The sequence below is a fragment of the Paramisgurnus dabryanus genome, chromosome 8, assembly GCF_030506205.2.
Source record: "Paramisgurnus dabryanus chromosome 8, PD_genome_1.1, whole genome shotgun sequence".
In the NCBI taxonomy this organism is placed as follows: Eukaryota; Metazoa; Chordata; class Actinopteri; order Cypriniformes; family Cobitidae; genus Paramisgurnus; species Paramisgurnus dabryanus.
In genome coordinates, this window is record NC_133344.1 from 44,682,901 (window position 1) to 44,700,855 (window position 17,955).

Consider the following 17,955-nt stretch of genomic DNA (forward strand, 5'->3'; position numbering starts at 1 on the left):
ATAAATGCCGCGGCTGAAAACGATCGTCATAAGAATAACACGCCCATATAAATTCAAGTCTCCGCCTCCCCCACGCCCTCATTTTACGCCATTGACACACGAAAGACGGTAAGGAAGACACCGGGGAAGTGGAAAGAAACAAAATTGTTTTATTTGGGAGTTTAAAGAGCGGGATTAAAGACACATTAATAATTGCATGACATTTTGTAATATTTGTATTATTTTTATTATTAATGACGCTTAATTGATATTTAGAATAATAATTATTTATTATTATTATTATTATTATTATTATTATTATTATTATTATTTACTGTTGCTTACATCTAAATTATATGTCTGCTTAATGGTTCGGTTAAGTTTTTTTTAAATAATATTTTAAAATGATGTAGTAACTTTTATAGTGTGTTTTTCTGTATTTACATACAGTTGTTTGTTAGCTAGATCCAGTTTGATACGGAGCTCCGGATATAATTCAAATTAACAATTTGTTTCCAAGACATCCACATGTTTTACTAGGCTAATTCATAATCTGAAGTAATAATAATTGTAATAGTAATGACGAAATATTATAATAATTAATCCCAAGGAACAAACTGTTGAATATTGGGAACGAATTTTATATTTATGGCCATACTTTAGACTAAATAAGAAAAAGAAGTGTCCATAATGTAGCATAAAAGATAGTTCGTGGCCATGATTTTGTCCGCATGTCATCATGATCGGATTTATGGCTCCATTCAACACAAACATTTTACTTTACCTATTCATGTGTAGCTATTTATTTATCATCGAATAGTATGTAACTAGCTTACCTTTTGATGCATTATTACCATGTTTTCGTAGCACATCCTTGTGCTTTCTTGCAATGTGCCGCTTCAGATTCCAGGATGAATATTTGCTAACTTTTACAGTCTCTCCGCACTGCCTTTTAATGTTTTCTTCCTGTCCAAACTTAACTTTGATTTTTACTTTACATTTATGTATAAGGCTTGAATTCCACAACTTATTGCTAGACATTTTAACAGATTCTCGAACTAGCAAATTATCAAAGGGCGTTCTGGGTTCAACGAGCGGTGCTGAGCGAGCTGACTTTTTAGAAAGGCGCTTTGATGGTAATATTACCGCACCGCTCAAGGCTCCGCTCCGCTCACATGCTTTGCCCTGAAACGTCAGGTAAAGCGCCCAGGCTCTCAACTGAAGGAATACATATGCATACAAATCAAATGCTTTGGTAAAGTCTCTCAAATTAAACATTGAAGTCCATGTTGCATAAAAATAAACACTGAAGTTTGTAATTATTATGTTTTTTTTTACAGTGGGTCATAATATATCATATATTTTAGTTTGTCAGTGCATTTTGTGGTGTTAGGAAGTGTTTGCGCATTTCTGCACTAACTCAAAATGTGCGTACACCACCTCCTGAGCAGGCGTAGGATTTGAGCGTGCCGTACGCCAACGTCCATATTAATAAATCTCAAAGTCACCGTGGTTTTGGGTTTACGCCAGGTGTACGCTGGAATTTTGGTGTACGCACTTTTGATAAATGAGGGCCAATGTGTCCATGAACTTGAGCAGAGTTGTATGCCCCGATTTTCCCCTCCCGAGAATCCGAGGGAAAATCGGGCAATGGACCTTGATTGGCTCCGAAGTTCGGCCCGGATTATCATGTAATGTGACTGTGAGACGTTTAAAAGTCTAAACTTACACCTTCCGATATGCTCTCAAGCAAATCGGGGCCGCCCCGATCTTATCAAACATGTTTGATATTTAAGGATTTTAAATCCGGAAAATTACGTCAGTACTTCACAACAATCATTGAGAGACGGAGATGATTGACAGCTTTCGGGACCGCGAAACAAGCTGCAGTACGGGTAGACAGCGCAGCCGGAGAAAAAGTTTGTGGAAGTTAATGTTTCATTCTACTTTCATTCCGCCACAACTGCAGCTCGTCGGGCAGACAGACTATTTAAAATATCGAAATTAATTCCTTGCTTGATTCACGTTGTTCACTCTTTTATAAACATTCTCTAAAATATCTTAAAAACAATCTGTTGACCACAGTTTTATGGATTTTACCCCCATCGCGCTGCAGATTGCTCGACCACCATTTGAGTCAATTGCTACGGCATAGCTTGTTAGCATGCAGATCAAATCCTGCTTTATTGAGTTTATAATAAACCTACAATAATATTCCTGTTAGGAAGAAACAGGAAAACAGAGCATTAATAGAAACAGCCAACATCACTTAATAGTAACTCCTAAATGTGCAAAAAATAGTGATATATAGGCTAGCCAATTATATTTAAAATATGTTTTTAAATGGATGTATTTAAATTTAAATAAATCTTGCATGAGGATTAGACTAGTTGGTGCTAGATTGTGCACACAGCTACAGTATGCATTTAAACACTGCCTGCATAACACATCCTTAAATCATGTCGTTGCCATAAACAAGAGCTGAGGATGAGAAATTGCCTAGGTTTCAAATAGAAAGCTGCTAGCAAATGTTAATATTTAAAAAGAAATCATAATAAATGTGTCATAATCTTCATTCCTTCTTCTCCTGAGGTGACGTGAAGTGCTTGCTCTGGCAAGATAATCTTAATAATATCCTGTAGTGTGTGTAGGCCTGTCGCGATAAACGATAAATCGATTAATCGCACGGTAAATAAAATGAGCTCGATCATTTTTTTCGGCCGCAATAATTCACATTTGCATGCTTGTTTGTTTTCCTTGTCTCTCTCTCTCTCTACCAAAGAGACTGGATGACCGCTCCGTGCAACGAGTGACAAGGAGTGAACCCTCGTCAGTCATTTGTCAGTCGCATGATCTGTGTGGGGAGGGGGGACTCCTGGTGTAGCCTATCACAGTAGGAGTACTGAGGAGGATGAGCGCCGCGTGAGAAGTGTAGCAGGAGAAAACACTAGTTGAGACGAGAGTTGGAGAAAAATATGGATTTACTAGAGGCTGTTTACACTTGTCATTAACATGCGTTTTTATCGATCGGATCACAATGTTTTACGTCTTTTCTGACTTTTCTGACACAAGGTGAACAGTGCTATTTTTAGCCTTTCATTGAAAAACTAAAGCGGGTAATCTTCGCAGTTTCATTTTGCAAGCGTGTGAAAGTTGCGCGATCTTATTTCATCAATTGCGCTGAAAATTCAGAGAAAGCTCTAACATATACATGTAGAAAATACTGTGCAGCATGTTTACTTGCTAAACAAGCAGTGGACATAATATTAGTTTGCGTCCATATAAACTCATAATTACTCCCGCTGGCGTTCAAATGACAGCGGAGAGACTCGCCCACCGTCTCGACAGACCACCCCCTCACAGTATTCAGCACAGAATCGGTCGAAAGTGGACAAAAGAGACGGATTTAAATACCAGGTGTAAACGTGATATGTCTCTCTCGTCCACTTGTGATCTGATCAAAAACACATCTTAATACCAAGTGTAAACAGCCAAGTTTCAAAACCAAACGCTACAGCTGCAGTGTGGGAGTACTTTGGATTTAAACCTAATGACCGAGGTGAACCACTAAACCTGAACGAGCCGTTATGTCGCATTTGTGGTAAAAACGTAGCAGTTTGTAGTGGCAACACGACAAACATGCATATGCACCTAAAACGCAATCATCCTGTTATTTTGTTCATTTCTTGTGGATATTTAAAATGTCTTCCAGTTCCAGTATTACTTATTGTTTAGAAATAAAAGTTTATAGATCTTTGAAAAGGTGTATCTGCATTATTATAATGGCCCCGGAGCATCAATGTTATCGTCTATCGCGATAAATTCTGAGGCAATTTATCGTCTAGCAAAATTTGTTATCGCGACAGGCCTAAGTGTGTGATGCACTAGGATTTTTAAATCCTGTAGTGTGAGCATGTTTAAGATTTGAGAGAAGAATATCTGACAAGATTCTCTTTATGTGTGTGCTGCAACCAGATTTCATAATCTGCCAGGATTTTAAAAATCCTGTAGTGTGAGCCAGGCATTAGAGGTCTTCACAGAGGACCCGTACACTTCCGGGTCTATATTTCAAAGGGGCAGTTGGGTCTGTCCAGTTTAATTACTTCGGGTCCATGATCAGAGTCAGTCAGCGCTAATGCGTTTAAGTGTATGTGCAGTCTCAAGCGTGCCTCTGGTTTATATGGCTGTAACAACTGCCTCTTCTTTTGAAAGTCACAATGCACTTTCTTTTTCGTATTTTTATAAATATTATTAATAAATCATCTTTGCTTTCTGAGCAAACATTTTAGATACAAGAGATGGAGATGGTAGCAAATAAGCAATGTTAATGTCAAGCCCATTGCACTAAACGAGCAATTATAGCTCAAATGGGCAAACAGTCCTTATACACTGACTCAAGATATAAAAACGCAAAGCTGTAATGTAAACTCACCTGTCACAGTGACAGCAAGTAGAATTTTGAATCTGACATAATGAGTGCATGAAGCTCTTTTAATCAGCAAGAGAGGAATAGAAAGAGAGACACTTTTACTGCTTCTGCTCTATCTAATAGAAAGTGAAGAAAGCTACATAAACCATTATAACACCGGTCACTTTTATAGTCTGTAGACCTGCACTTTCTATCATTAATATACTTTACATATTATTGTATTCAATAGAGTTTGATAAAAGGGGTTATCTACACAAGTATTGCTTCATATATCAGTGCAAAAATAGTAAAGTGTTTTTGTGGTGCTTTGACAAAACAGTGTCAGCTTTGTTCATGGCAAAGAGAGTTTGGGGTGGTTGAATTTTAACTATACTGTGAAATTAATATAAATGTTCAATAAATCAAAGCATTGGGTTAGGGGGGCGATTTTAGTGGTGGGAGGGGGGATGTCGTCGGTCCAGTTGTGGGCCGTTCCACGAGAAAATTGCCAGGGCCGAATTTTGTTCCCAGTCCGACCCTGGACAGCAATAATATAGCAATATAAATTATACTGTCATTATAAGCAAGAAAGAAGCAATTTTAAAAATGTTACTTCTGGTCAGTGTAGTAGCTGTTATGCATTAGATTTGATATCACAAAGAAGGTAATTTACTTGTCATTTATTTTGCTTGTTATCAGAAATATCTACACTAAAATGGCTCTGTTGTTATTGATTCTGTGTGGAAGTCCATCAGAAGTTACGTTTGGTCCACAAAAGCTGTTTGTTGTTGTTGCTGAAGCTTTCTATAATATCATGTCATATAATTTTATACTATAATAAAAGTGCTTCAAAAAGATTATTGTATAGCTCAAATTGTCTTTAAAGGGATACTCCATCATTTTGTCATATAAAACTATGTTATTACCTTAACTAAGAAGAGTCGATACATCCCTCTATCATCTTGGTGCGTGCACTTAAGCACTGTGGCGCGCGACGACACTTTGTTAGCACTTAGCTTAGCCCAGTTCATTCAATGGTACCAAACAGAAATGAAGTTAGAAATGACCAAACACATCAACGTTTTCCCTATTTAAAACGAGTAGTTATACGATCAAATATGGTGGCACAGTAAAACTCCTTCCGCCATACATTATAATTACCCTATTTAACCCGCTTTTAAAAGCGCCACGTTTTATTTTGTGCCACCATATTTGATCGTATAACTACTCGTTTTAAATAGGGAAAACGTTGATGTGTTTGGTCATTTCTAACTTCATCTCTGTTTGGTACCATTGAATGAACTGGGCTAAGCTAAGTGCCGCACCAGCATTTTTTTTATTTGCTCAAGAGTTTAATGCCTTCCAGAAAATTTTCTTTAAAGGCACACCTCAGAACTTTTTTGGCCACTACATGTATTTTTCATGTCTAGCGCCCCTATAGGCCACAAGCGCCGCAGCACTGTTGCAAAGAAAAAGAAGACAACTCTTTAGGTCACAAAGTGTGCCTTCCAGCATGTCATATGAATATAATTTCATGAGTTTTATTTTTTTCAAACGCCAAAAGATTGCGTAGCTCATGTTTACAAGCCAGTTGTAACGGTGGTCGGTTGGTTAAAGTTTATATAAAAAATTGCCTTAAAGGGGAATCGAACCCAGATTGCCTCTGTCGTAGATCCATGAGGTTACCACGGTGCCACAATGTCACATGATATAAGTCTCTCTCTACACTCTCCAAGTAGCCTCCAGTAAAATTCACGTAAAAAAATTGTGTTGACCCTAGACAGGACTTATATATGCAAGCAATATAACATTACTTACTAGTCCAAAAGCATGACGGCCAAGTCAGCATCGGTCAGGAACCCCTTCATCTCCTTTAGTTCATGCAAGCGAGCGAACGCTGACCCAATGTAATTGATCCTCGTCCTTCTTTTTATTCTGTCACTCTCCCGTTTTCTCTTTCTGGCCTCCTCTGACAAAACCTTGGGTTTCTTTTTCTTAGTTGCTGCTTTGGCCATGACAAAAACATCAATTAAATGAAGAATAGTTGCGCTCTCACGTCCGAATTTGAGGAAGTGGAGCAAGTGACGTATGCCGTAAAGCAGATTTTTGTAGTTCTTTTTTGTGCTCCGATTACTACCAGAAACCCCAAGTTTAAAAGTACGAGTAAAAGAGATACAGACCCCGCCAGGCTATGGTAGACATGTCATTCAACCTATTTTAAGTCGATGTACCATCACAAGGGTCTTGAAAATATATTATAAAGGTTGAAAAACTACAAAGTGTCACTTTAAATATATAAACATGCAATATATCAAATGAAAGAACAACCCTCTGCTATCAAACAAAAAACCTGTTTCATCCTATCTTCAGTTGTTCTCTTTTTGTCATGTGCCAAATATGGGTTTCTTCAAAAATACCAAATTATGAGCAAAAAACTAGATGATACAATTTTTTGTAAAGGACTTTTATTAGAGATCAGATTCAGAAAGATAATCAAAACATGCATAGTTTCTGCTGCATTCTGTTGCAATTTTATTGAGCATTTCAGCAGTGAGGAAGACACTTTAACCACTGATAAGACAAGTATTCATGAATTTTTGAACACATTCACCCTGTATAAACTTTCTCTGCTCTTTGTATTTTAGCATGAAGTACAGTAACATGCCACCTGCCCTGGAGCTGTCTGCCAAAAACTCCCATAAACACCTGTATCAGAGCGTTGCTCAGGCAAATGTGACACCGCTGCACTGAAGAACATGCACTCAGGACAAACTAGGCGCCAACTGTAGAAAAACTGTACCTTATCCCACTAATTACATTGATGAGGTCACAAAATGCCTTTTGCTTTATTGTTCACATATATTGCTGCTTTAAAAATGAAATAAAGGGAATGTTTTTTATTATTGTACATATAGATCATAGTTTGTGACTAACATGTTGAGAATGTTCTGTAGATTCATATGTCTCAAAACAGGTCTCATATATATGCCAAACCAATGCGTGAAAATACTTCTGTGAGTGTCTTACATTGTGAAGTACACTTCCGATCAAAATTTTGGACACACTTGACTGATATTTTTATGTGATTTGATCAGAATATCTTGGTTTAGGATTATGTTTAAATATTTGCGGTTGGGTAAATATAAACTGCCTAGGAATTTCTTTACAAAACTAAAACTGTAATTTGTTAATATTTTTATATGGCAACAAGTAGATAAACATAAATACGAGTTCCTCAATATTGTTTGAAAAGCATCCCACTGTGCACCTCATGAAGTTGACCGAGAATTGTAGCATTACTTTAGACAAAGGTTATCTAGTTTATTAAAATGAAATCCTAACTGCCTAGTTTAATTAGCATATTTCATAGTTTTGACAAATTCAGTATTATTGACTTAAATGTTAAAAAACTTCTAAAAATTAATAAGTAGGTGTATCCAAATCTTTGACTGGTGGTGTAAATATTTTTTTATTAGGCTAAATTAAACTGCCAAGTAACTGCTTAATGTGGTAGGGGCTAAAAGATATAGAATTACTTCTACTTTAGAGAGATTAAAACACTGTAAAAGTTAAAATCCCCTCATGCTTGCAGTCTATTATGTCAGTATATTTTAGTCTGATTATGTGATGTCAGCACCTGCTTCTCTGTAGTCAAGTTAGCACTTTGTATGTAGACAGAGCTTAATGACTGGAAATGCCTTTATTTGCCAATAAAACATTTAAAAGCCCTGTCTATTCTATTATTTCTTTTGTCAATACATTCCCTGTATTTAAAAGATGGCATTCAACAAAGGTGGTGGGGTGCCAAATAGTTCTGATTTTGTAGCTTGTTTAGTGTGTTGTGATTCGAAAGCAGCTTAGCTAAGCAGAGCCGTATGCGCCAAAGCAGGCGACTGACGTATTCCTTGTGGGCAGAGTTTAGTCAATAGATGGATTTCAGTCATGTGACTTTTTACGTCATGCCGCCATCTTGAGGACCTACCGAGTACCAGTAGGCTATTGACAAGCATTGGCTACCTTGCTACGATTTATGGATTTCTTATCTTTTACTGTCTATGATTCTTACGGATACAGTAAAGGGCTACGAAAGACAACATGTCGCATCTCGACTGTCATGAAAATAAACGCTACTTTAAAAAAATATATATCTTGGTTAGGGTGTGATGCCTACTCGATTCCTGATGCGTTCTTCCAGCCGCTGTCCGCTGCTACCGAACTACCACTATTTTACAACATACACTGTAAAAAAATCCGTAGAAATTACAATGTCATTGCAGCTGGGTTGCCGGTAATTTACCGTAGATTTACATTTATGTTATTTACTGGCAAGAGTTTGTTCAAAGTTAAATAAATTGTAAATATTAATAACTCTTTATCTTTACAGAATAAAACTATACAATAACAGCCTCATGCAAAGCATTCTGGGAACCAGAAATCATCATCAACCTTTTTCTGTTTTTTGCTTCAGATTTTGTTTCCCAGAATGTTTTGCTTGATGCTGTTTTTTTAGTTTTACTCTGTAAAGACAAAGACTTGTAAATGTTTAATGTTCATTTAACTTTGAACAAACTCTTGCCAGTAAATAACATAAATGTAAATCTACGGTAAATTACCGGCAACCCAGCTGCAATTTCTACGGAATTTTTTTACAGTGTAAGAAGGCACGACACAACATGAAACTTTGCTCGAAGTATCACCTGGATCTGTACACATGAACGCGAGCATTGAGAACATTGTTTGTGCACACGGAGTTTACTAAAAATAAAGGTTTTGTACAACTGACTTTGGCTGTTATGGTGTCCGCTCGTCATCTCTGCCAGACGTAAATAATCGATTTCCGAATGCGAATGAATGCCTCTCATATGAGGCTCCTTTTTCAACTAGAAGGTCAATATTGTTTTTCACTTGCAACAAAACAACATTTTTATGGAACTATGCTTTAGGAGATATCAATCTTTACTCTCCTCCCTCCTTACGTCGCAATTGGAGATCGATACATCTTGACTGGGAAGAAGGCGGCGAGCGGACGCCAAATCATCCAAAGTCAGTTGTTCAAAACCTTCTTTTTAGTTAACTCTGTGTTCACAAACAATGTTCTTAATGCTCGAGTTCACGTGTAGAGACACAGGCGATACTTCGAGCAAAATATCATGTTGTGTTGAGCCTTCTTAGTGTTGTTAAAATAGTGACTTTGATGCTCACAGCATATTGAAGGCATAGCTTCTAGTTCTTTTGCGACCACTTCAGATCCTCAAAATGGCGCAAGTGAGTGACGTCAGCTGATATTCATGTATAGGTGTGTTCGACATCAGCTGCAGCTGGATGTAACCGATCGGCGAGATTAGCCGCGTGTAGGCGGGGATGAGCTAAAAACGGAGACGTGAAGTCGGACATGCTGTGGTTCCCAGTAGTTTGCTGCATTTACGTAAGGCATTGCTGATCACGTGGCGTTTGCTTGCTTTATCGCAATAAACATTATTAGTAAGAAGTAAACAACATATAAAGTGAATTATACTGTTTTGAATGTCTGTGTATGAGCATGAGTGCAGCCGCCGATCGGTCTGCGCAGCGCCACATGAAGTCGAACACACCTAATAACTGTTTTATTAACGTCATTCAATCGGGAAGTAGAGGGCTGTAGTCCACTAGCATAGCCAGGATTCACAATGTGGGTGGGCCCAGAGAAAATCAGGTGGGCCTTAACCGAAAATGCATCTATTATCAAAATATACAAACACACAACTACACCAGCTTCAATATATCACCGTTTATTAAGAACAAAAGCCTGTATGTGCCCTATTTTAACAATCTAAGCACAATGTGCAATAAACCAATACGAGTCTCATCCTCTTTAAAAGCCAGTTGCGCTGGCGCCATCCCGATTCCATATTTTGGCAGAATTTGTAAACTAAAAAACTAAGCGGAGGAAAAAGACCACCAGTTTAAGATTGATATTTAAAAATTGCGTTGTTTTTACTTGTAATGAAATTGTTATTTTTTTGATATTAAAACCTTTAAAAGTCGTTTTCTTTCAGTCATGGAAGTAAAAAATAGCAGGCTTTTAATTGCTGTAAATTGATAGCCCAGATGATCAGTGTTATTTCAAAGAATATTTTACAAATATGCAAGAAAAGCTTTGTACTTTAAAAATACTTTAAATAGTAGCCTAATTTGTTGGTATTTGAAGAGTTTCGTTGCAAAACGAGATAATTACGTTATTTTTATTTTTCAGAAATCTCGTTTTTTGGTTGTGCTTTCCAATTAATATCAATTCAAGGTTTGTTTTGATTTAAACCTTCATAACTTAAATTATACAGCTAAGTAGAATTATAAAACAAAATAATAAACTGATAACATACTAATAATTTGACAAAAAATGTTAAAAACGGAGTTATCTCGTTTTGCAACTAAATTCTACATTTAAATCTTTAAAAGTCGTTTTCTTTCAGTCATGGAAGTAAAATAGCAGGCTTTTAATTGTTGTTAAAGAGTAACTAAACCCTAAACCAACTTTTTTTAGTTAATGATCTGTAAGAATGGGGCTTTATTAGTGCTGTTCATTGATTTTAGTAAGTTTTTGACATTTGGATGTAAAGTGTTTCAATACTACAATATATGGTGTAAAAACGTCTGAGTGCTGCCCTCTTCAGGTTGAACGGTGGCTACTGCAGTTGAATTTTCCTATTGGATGGTGGGTCCAAAAAATGACTCGTGACGTAAGCAGGTTCAAGATCACCACGCCCTTGTTACGATCTCACCACACACTTAGTTCGTCCCCTCTATCTCCGTTGGGATCTGCCCACTTTTCTTGCATTTTTCAAATATTGCCAGTGGGTGGAGTCAGGCTCTGACCAGGGGTTTAGTTACACTTTAATGTATGGATAGCCTACATGATCAGTGTAATCTCAAAGAATAATTTACAAATATGCAAGAAAAGGTTTGTACTTTAAAAATGGTTTATTTGTAACAAACAGGAGATAAATAATTTTACAAACGTGCCATTTCAGCACTAGAACAGCGCCGTGGGTGTTTTTTAAGAATAACATAAAAACGGTTCTCATCTCATCATATCCACAGGTACAAAGTCAACATATATAATAAATCTATGGTGTAGCATTAATAAAATCTAAATAAATGCAATATTTGCATTTGTTTTAAGCAAAAAATGTAATTACTTACCAGGCTACAGGTGAAGCAGCTTTATACGCCTTCTAACGTCTCATAATCGGTCCTCATTTATGTCCAAGACACTCAATAATAATCTTTTTAAACATTTTAACATTTTAATCCTTTGATTTATCATATTTTAAACGTTTGTGTGCTACTGTGCATCCCTGTAATAAGCAAAGGCGCGTTGTTGTCCCGTTTATAGGCGCATATTACTAACGCGCTCATTAGCAATATTGCTCCATTGACTTTCAACCCAGTTTTAGTTGGTCAGTGGCGTAGTCTATTTTATTTGCCTCAAAATAGCAATGCACCAACAATGCGCCTGAACAAAAAAGTGGGCGCAAATGTTATCTGCAAAGACTTTTCTTTTTTAGCTGCTGAACCAACACCTCATGTTCAGAATCCTCAACAGTGATGTTAAAGGGTGCACCATCAATGTGTAAAGTCTTCTCACCGAAGGTCTTCGTGAACTTCATTCTAAGACAATGAAGCAGCGCAGCTCTCATTATTCCTTACATGTCAGTCTTAAACCGGGTGTTCATGATGTGGGGTATAAGAGGGGCGAGGAGGCTATTTGAAATGCGCTATTTATTGCACTACTATTTACAAAATTAACTTATTCCTTATTATAATAGCAAACAAGAGTTTAAAAAAAAGATTTATTTTATAGGTCAAGTATAGTGATAATTGCAACATCATTTACTCATTAGGATAACTAATTGGCTTTACTGGATAGGGAGGTGGGTGGGCCTAGCTGGCATAGCTACGCGACTGCTGTAGTCTAAACAGACATCATATAAGTAGACACCCTATCGACCGCTACCACCTACTGGCGCGGTCGAGACATGGGGCCGTCATCTTAGATCGGTCGACCGCTCCACTCAGTGTAATCTGTATGACTGGTGGAATGAGCTATCAGCGCATTTAATTAATCATATCTCAGTGAATACCGAACTGATTTTCACGTGGATTTTTGTGCTGCAAAGGTCATTCATGGAGCTATATGGGGTGTGAAAGCTGAACTTCCTTTGCTAACTAAGCAGACAGTCGTGTCAATCGTCGCGTCCCTTGTCGTGTGCTGACTTCGTGACATATGCCGTTAAGAATTTACGTCGTCACCCCTCTCGCCTAAAAATACTTGACGTCTGTGTCGTCTGCATTTTTTTTTCTTAATTTAATAAAGTTTTTTGTCTTTATTTGTTATTGTTCTTTGTGTTTTTAGCTATGTTTTTTAACAGTTAACTATGGATTTTTATTTTATTGATGTTAATTTGATCACTTTTGTTGTCATATGTTTTAAGTTAAAAGCTCTTATAAAACACACCTAGTTATGTTAAATGCAAGCCAGCTATTGTTGGTCATTAAAACCGTTAGGCTACTTCATTAAGCACAAACATAAAAAGATAATTCTTCACTTTTTTAATTTGTAGATTTAGTGTCAAAGTTATGATAAAAAAAACGGTAATTAAGACAATTTATGATTGTTACTGTAATTGATAAAGACTAAGATTTATATAAAATCCCTAAACGTTAATATATAACAAGAAAAACACTGAAATTATGTTATTATTTGGAAGAGAAATACCTGCTCGCTTACTTTAACTTTGATCATCTCTGTATTCACTTTAGGTAGCCTACAGATGGTTAGCTATATCCTTTGTTTCAGAAATCAATTTTCTATAATTTTAAAGTGATCATCGTCCGTAATATTAAACCAGAGACAATCGGGTGAAATATATATTTTAAATGTCATCACCGGAATAAAAAAACGGCTTACCTGTTTTGTAGTTCAACTTTTGACAAGATAACCACCATTTTTAAATACATTTTAAAATGTATACATGTCGAAAAACTCAAGTTTTTTATGTTTAGTTTTATGAACTCCTAAATATGACACACAGAGCAAATAGCGCGTTCGGCTAAATTACATGTGCCAGCACCATGCGTGCAACTGCGCAACATTTATACAACGAAAAGAAATCCAAAATTTACAGACTTAAACCAGATCACAATTTGCCTTTATAATAAAAAAATTAAGTCAGAAGTAACGAGATGCAGAACAAATGTGTTCAAAATGCCTGAAGTGCAGGGGAACAAAACACTAGCCACAAAATTACATCAGATAACTCAGAGTGAGCCTAAATAAAATAAAAATCAAGAAATTATTAAAATAACGAAAGTATAGCCAGAATTTCCGGATTTGCGATTATTTATTAACCTAAAAAAACTTCTGATATGGAGATGTAGCCCTTTTCATAGGACATTTTCATTGGATTTATTAATGGACTTTAAAAATATTTATTGAAACTAATTGCTACTTTTTCACATTATTTGCAAAGTATTATCATAATGATAATAGGCTGCACTAATATATTGGGAGAAAGCTGTTACCGTATATGTGAAATAATCAGATACCCTCATATAGCCAAAATTGAATTATTCATATTTTATAACACACCTTCGACGATTCGACTGTGAGATTGGGATCGAATTTAGGCTTCTCGAAGCATCGAATCTTCGACTATTGTTGAAATGTGTTGTTATATTATTAATATATAAATATATTATGTTGTAATATATATTTCCAAAGTATTCGTCCATCCATAAAAACTGCTGAGAAAATCAGACTAGCCGTAAGACATAAATTCTAAAAGGTTTTTGATCAAACTGCTGCAACTGGTACACATTAAGTAGGCTATTATAAAATGTTAATGTCACGCCCAGGGGCTGGCTACGGTTCAGCTAACAGCCATGCCCCTTCTCCACTTCCACCTCGAGGAGGTCCCCAAAGCCAACCCAATGACCAGACAACGACAAGAACGGGTAAAATACGAAACAATCTTTATTGATTTAAATATTTAAAAAGACTTGGGGAATTGGGGAAAGGGTAATTAAAACTAAACTCCTTGCTCTGCCTTCCAGGCAGGCTATGGCCAAGCGAGTGACAGAAAGGGGGGGGGCAACGGGGGTCCAAGGCGCTGTAGGCCCAAGGGAGACGTAGAAACCAGGCTCCCGCCTGTCCCCGCTATCCGTGGCGCCCTCCTTTTCTTTCCTGGAGGCAGAGGTAAAACAATATGAGTTGTCGAAGTGAAATCTCTTGTCTGCGTACCTGTATTCCACTCCACGAGGACTTCACCACTCGGGCTCGTACAGTTCTTTGTCGTTTGTTCACCCTCCTTCTCTTTCTCTCCACAGGCAGTGGCTGGCACACAAAGACACCGTTAGTCTGACTTGGATAGCTCTCACCTCTTCGCTGGCTACAGCTCTTGGTAAGTACAGGTTTCACACAGCTCGTTCTCTTGGTGCTCACTCTCGTTCTTTTGTTCCGCAGGCAACCGGCTGGGACACAAAGACACAGTTAGTCTGACTTGGATAGCTCTCACCTCTTCGCTGGATACAGCTCTTGGTAAGTACAGGTTTCACACAGCTCGTTCTCTTGGTGCCCACTCTCGTTCCTTTGTTCCACAGGCAGCGGCTGGGACACAAGGACACCGTTAATCCGACTTGGATGGCTCTCACCTCTTCGCTGGATACAGCTCTTGGTAAGTACAGGTTTTCACACAGCTCGTTCTCTTGGGTGCTCACTCTCGTTCTCTTGTTCCACAGGCAGCGGCTGGTACACATAGACACAGTTAATCCGACTTGGATGGCTCTCACCTCTTCGCTGGATAGAGCTCTTGGTAAGTACAGGTTTTCACACAGCTCGTTCTTTTACAGGATCCTTATTGCGTTCCGTTTTGGTGCGGTGCGTTCTCCGTCCCTGCAATCAACAAACTTTAGAAAGGGGCCAATATAATACAACCAGATGGCGGACTTACAACAATTGGTTTCTCTCGATAGGTCAGATCAACAAGTAGTTTTCCGGGCGGCGTCGGGGACGAACCCTCACGACGAGCTCGTTGGTCACAGAGGGGTGGACACGTCACGCCGTCACACCAGGCCGAGCGCTGCCCTTCTCTGTCTGCCGTTAGGCGATAGTATCCCGAGCAGGGGCGCCCCTTTGTAAAGGCCCGGGACGGCGGAGTTCCTACACCTCACTCTCTGCAACAGTAAGTATTATATAGGTTAAAGCATCAACAATAGTGACCTTTAATTGTACTCACACGTACACCAATCGTTCAGTTCTTCACCGCCGTTCTTCAGAAACCCCCTAACGTCTGGACGGGAGAACGTTTCCGTGACACCGCTTCGCTACGTAGACCTAAAGCGTATTCACAGCATATATTCAGATGTTCTCTGCTAAGACCGGCAACCTCTTCGTTTTCCTTGGACAAAGTGTACGAAGGCGGGGGTTTGTCTGACAAGGCACACAGCAATACACAGCAGTACACAGCAGTACACAGCACCACGTCAAAAGTAAAAGTTTCCACAGCACAAAGACTCACCCACCACGCTCAAGTGTACACAAAGGACGCCCGTCTCTTTCCACTTTGCCCAGGTCCGATTGGTGATGGAAAATTCGATCTAGCTGATGGTCTTGTCGCTGTGCTTAGCTTCCGTCGAATATTTCTTCGGCTCGCCCACCACGCTATCTCAGGGGTAGGGCTGCCCTCCTTCTCTTGGAGGTATTCACTGGAAATACAGGTTAGTATACAGAACGTCTTCACCAAATGTTATACTCACAAATACTGTAAACGATTTATCTCACTGTCCTTTGCTTCTGGTCCACATAACAGGTAAAACATCGATCCTGCCAAACAGGGCGTCTCTCCAGCGTTTACACAATCCACTTACAGGTCTGTACTCACATATATTCCGTTCTTCTCCTTATGTTGTGGCTTTGTTTACGATTTCATCCGTTCGTTTTTCAACCTTTAAGGTACACAATATCTCTCCAACTACACCGCTTCAGCCTGGGAAAGAGAGCCGGACCGCCACCAGCAACGCACCCGATGAGTACACACAGCACTTCAGTACAACGTCAACAACCGACCCCAAACTGTGATTTGGACTGCTCTTAAATACTGCCCTGTATGCTCATGTCCTCCAATCACCCGGCGCTCCTCTTAACTACACACAGCTGCGCTCGATTTGATGATATTAACACTCGCGGCGCTACCGGAAATCCGGTGTCTCTCTTTCTCGGGCCGGACGGAAACTTCCGGGCGGAACCGAACTTTCCAAATTTTCGGTTCCGCCCCCGAAAAGATCGTCACCTTGTGACATTAACATTAAACACTTTATGCTACACCAAAGTTTGGGGACTGAAGGATCTAACCGCCCTCTAGCTGCAATAATTTTGAAATGCCATTTATTGGTGAAGTTTAGTGATTTATAAAATAAAAAAATATTTAATCAGCATAACATGTCTGGACGAAAAATGGTTTATACCTTGGGTAATATTTGGCCTGGAAATATAATTTTTACCCTAAAATTAAATAGTCCAAGTTCATTAATGCTGCTCTGTTAGATCTGCGTTATGAACATACTACTACAGCATTCTATAATCATAGTCCTAAATGAAGATATATTTGTAATGCCGACTCCATGGTGATCATTTACGATCTGAAAACCTTCCTTAGAGCACAATAGAAGTGCAGCTAGCTATAATAGCAATCCTTTACAGACGCTTACACGTACGTAATCCACACATACGTTATTCAGATGCTTATACACACGTACGTTATCCACAAATACGTTATTCAGACGCTTATTTACGCGTACGTCATCCAGACGCAAATTATACATAAGGCGCAGCTCCAACACGTGACCGTGACGTCTAACGCATTAAATTATACGTCTGACGGCTCTATAGGATTTTGGCCAGACGGCAGGCGAGCGTATACACGTTATGTCTGTTAGCTAATCAATCAGTAGAAAGTTCAGCTTTCACACCCCATAGAGCTTTGATACAGGACACATGGTTCGGCATAGTTTAACCCCTTATGTGCCGGAAATCCCGTTTGAGTGGAGGGAGACAATGTGATGTACATCTTTAAATGAATATTTCTCTGGGATTTTTTTGGACTAGAAGCCTAATCCTGGGCTTGTTTTAAAGAAGACAATTTAGGGTTTTTCACAGATGTGTTAGAAGGTGAAAATATTAAATATAAATATTTTTATAGCAGTGTCATGATTTCGGTCTTATTGGCCGCTTTGTCTTTGTTTCACCATGTGTTGTGTTGTGTTTATGTTTTGACAGCTCCACACGTGCGCGCCTTCCACCTGGTGACCTCATTATCTCCGACTCTTCTCACCGGCGTCCCACACCTGATCCTTATTATTTGCCCATCCGGTTTGATTTAAATTCCCCTCGTTTCCTCTGTTCTTTGCAAGTTCGTCTTTGTATGTACCTGCCCGCTAGCTTGTCTAGTTCCAGTCCTGTTGTGTCTATTATCTGTTTCTCGTCATTGGTTTATTCACCGAGCTCTCTGCTGCCTTGCCTCTTAGATTTCCCC

At 38.6% G+C, this 17,955-nt stretch overlaps 1 protein-coding gene across 10 annotated transcripts in view; it reads left to right on the top strand.

Moving 5' to 3' along the window:
* sh3bgr (SH3 domain binding glutamate-rich protein) overlaps positions 1-8,116 on the top strand; it is a 46,354-nt gene extending 38,238 nt beyond the window's left edge. For all 10 annotated transcript variants that reach the window (XM_065271168.2, XM_065271169.2, XM_065271170.2 and 7 more), the window contains one exon: positions 7,033-8,116. The gene's annotated coding sequence lies outside the window, so the exon portion shown is untranslated. The remainder of the gene's footprint in view (positions 1-7,032) is intronic.
* The last annotated feature ends 9,839 nt before the right edge of the window (positions 8,117-17,955 follow it).